Consider the following 3538-nt stretch of genomic DNA (forward strand, 5'->3'; position numbering starts at 1 on the left):
ATATTTAATCTTTAATTTTTTTTTTGTATACATAATATTTAATCTCATTAAAATTATTTTATAATATTTATAAAATATTACATCGTTATTTATTAATTGATCTCTTTTGGCAACATATTATGTACGTATATGTGCTCTGTAAAAAATTATATATTCTATAAAGCATTAAGCTATGACGTGTGATTGTAAAATGTAGGCTCTTTTGTTACGTTCCGGTACGCTTAGAATTTGAACAATGTACAGCGCGTGTATAGGAAGCTGGTCAAGTATTTTGTATCTTCAGGTGCATTAGCGAGCTGTCTGAAAGGTCGCAATAAATTACCTGTGTGATAACCGGCTCTCTCTCTCTCTCTCTCTCTCTCTCTCTCTCTTTCTATACATATACACACATGCATATATACATATATACATATATCTCTACTTCTATCTTCTCCTCTCTCCCTTTCTATTTGCCGTCGTTTCTATTTTCCTCTCTCCCCTTTCACATGTTCCGCTCTCGTTACGACGGAATAGTTTAAAGGGCGAATTTCCGCTTTGTTATTATTTGAACAGACTCGAACTGAGGAATCGATAAATTCCTGTTCGACATCTTCCAGCGCCGGAGTCTCGTAGCATTAACCGGAGATTAACATTACCGCTATTTACACGGATACTACGCGAATACGGAGATAAACTGGAGATGATGGGAAGTTGGTGAGAAATTCGATAGAGAAATGCTACAAACGAAGCAATTTGAAAAACATAGAAAATTTTACGGATTAATAGATAATTGTATATATTATATTTTTGCAATAATTTATTTAATTTAAGAAATTTTTTTTTAATTCAAATTTATACTGATATAGTGCGACTTTTTCATGTCAATAAATTCTTCTTATCTTTCTTATTATTTAGATGCCAATTACAATAATCGACGAATAACTCTGAACGCTATCAGATGTTGCGATTTTCGTCAACATCAAAAACTGGAACTACTTTAAATTTATATTGATTAATATTATAATTTTTTTTCCTTCTATATACATATACACGAGAATTTCCATATTTAAAAAATTCCATAATTTATTTTATTCTATTTTGTAAGAAAGAAATATTTAAATAATACAATTAACTTTTTTCAAAAAAATACGTATTTTTTCAGTAAATGAAATATGCATGTAACATGCACACATTGTATAAATTCATGCACAATGCAATCGAATAAAAACATAACGAATTGTTATAATAATTTTAACCGTTTATTTAATCATCAGAGAAAAAATTGTTTAGTACATTAGTACGCGTATATAAAAAAACGCCATGTACACACACACACACACACACACACATACATATATACGCTGAATTAATAATATTATTTTAAAAAAACACGTATACCTCTATCGAACACGCAACAAAGACGGTTCACGTATTTTGAATACCATCTCCTGGAGTGAATACTCTAGAGATTTCAACGAAAATTTTGTTTGGGTAATTCAGTTTTGGTCGATGGAGAGTCTGAAATTGTGAGGGAGCTCGTAGATACCTCAAGACCCAGGAGAAAAGGATCCAGAGCTCGAAGCTTTCGAAGAAAAGTACGATAGACATCCTTTTGTCTCCTCTTGTCAAGTTTCGTCCACAGTTTACCTACCGCGATTGTTCTGTAGCATAGCGAGCGCTAGAAGCATGATAACAAGGTTGCGCGCGAAATAGAACGAGAGGATAATTTTATTTCTCGTGACAAATTTAATATTGTTTTTTTTTTTACAAATTAGTCTAATGAGAGAGTACAGATAGATCGGATAGATATAAATAAAGTGAGAGAAATATCTTTTGTGAATTCAAAAATTATCAGAAATAATTATTATATATAAAACCCATCTATTTTTTTGTGGTTATTGATATTCTTTTTTATATAATTTAATATTCATTATTATTATATAATTTAATAATCAATTATATTATCCTATAATTACATAAGCACAAGATATAATAGCTGCATGTATCCTACCAAGAGAAATTTAATATTAACCCTTGAGCTTTCATTTCTAATATACAAGGTTTAACACAAAAGACCGCTGTTATTACGGTTGTCCACACAGATAACATAATATAAAGCTAAGAAATATTCGCGATCGTAAAATTGCTACGTTAGAGCAGCGATGAGATCGTTCTCAATTTCTATCGGCCTCTTCATTATTAACGAGATTCTAAAACACGTATCAATGATGAACGCTCTATAGGCGCTGGCGAAATTTCTCGCATACGTCGATATATGTAATTTTAAATTTATTAATGTATGCGCGACGAGCAACCGGCAGTCGATATTTAATATTTAATCGATTCCGGCTGCCTCGCAGCCCCATAAACCCACCACGAGTCAAAGGAACATCGAGAATTCTTTACGGTTAGCGTTAGCTCTTCAATATCGGGCCGCAGCAGGATACGTGACGAGAGATTTTTCGGTGGCTTTTATGTCAGTGACTGTCGTCGGTATCGTACGGCATGTGGTTGTAGATATCCGTAAACACGTTCGATATCGTTTCATATCGGTCATTGTGACAGACACCGGTTTAACGCCGTTTAACTCTCTATATTTTATATCTCGCTACATTTGCGTGTATTAATATCGTTTTCTAAGGACAAGTATCGTGAAAGGATTATTTTTATCTTTAATTGGTTCGCGATACATTTCCTCTTCTATTTCTTTCTTACAAAACCTCTTTTATGAGGTGAGAGAATTTTTTTTCTTTTTTCTTTAGAGCAAGTTACTGAAAACGTGTTACTTGAGAAGCTTAAGGTTGAAATATCTTGTATATCTCTTGTTCTTTGTTTTTACTTTACTTTTATACCCAGTTGCGTCTCAACCTTGTATTTGTGAAGTATGCTCACAGAGATTGGCGTTCTCCCCTTGGAATACATCTTTTTGATGATAAAATAAAGGCAAATGAAAAATATCGACCTTATACGTTACTTGGCTTTATACGCTATATACATATATGTATACATATATGTATATATGAAATGCCTACGAGATTTGGCTGTCGATTTGATATTCATCTCTTCTTTTTCGCCGACAATCTTGTCGCGTGCGATTTAGGGCTCTCACTAAATGTTCGCTAATGTTATTCAATATTTCATATATATTTATATACTTACATATATATATATATTTTTTTTTAACTCTTTGTAGTTCCAGCCTTTTTATAAAAATTCGATTTAAAAGATTCGATGCTTTATGAAACGGTTGATTTTATAAAAAGCCTGCAACATCTATATATATATAATCTGGTTTAAAATTTCCATGGAAACGATCTCTTGTAATACATCTTTCATTTTTTTAAATATATACGGAAATTTTCGTCGTTTTTATTAGGTATACTGCGTCAAAATTTGATATAATATCTCATTGTAAATGTTGTGATGTCTCACCTAAAGAAAAATCGATTTCTTCGTAAAATATATACTTTGTTCGTTTGTGCCATCTTTCATTGTTGATAGCAAAAAATATGGAACGCGTGGTGATAACGTGCGACGAAGGAAAAGTTTAATAACCGCT

General features: G+C 32.0%; 1 protein-coding gene across 7 annotated transcripts in view; it reads left to right on the top strand.

Annotated features, from left to right (window-relative positions):
- The window catches only part of LOC115246202 (acetylcholine receptor subunit alpha-like), a 100198-nt gene that overhangs the window by 43885 nt on the left and 52775 nt on the right, over positions 1-3538 (top strand). The gene's annotated exons all lie outside the window — the stretch shown is intronic.

This window comes from Formica exsecta, unplaced genomic scaffold, assembly GCF_003651465.1.
Source record: "Formica exsecta isolate Colony F162 unplaced genomic scaffold, ASM365146v1 scaffold140, whole genome shotgun sequence".
Lineage (NCBI taxonomy): Eukaryota > Metazoa > Arthropoda > Insecta > Hymenoptera > Formicidae > Formica > Formica exsecta.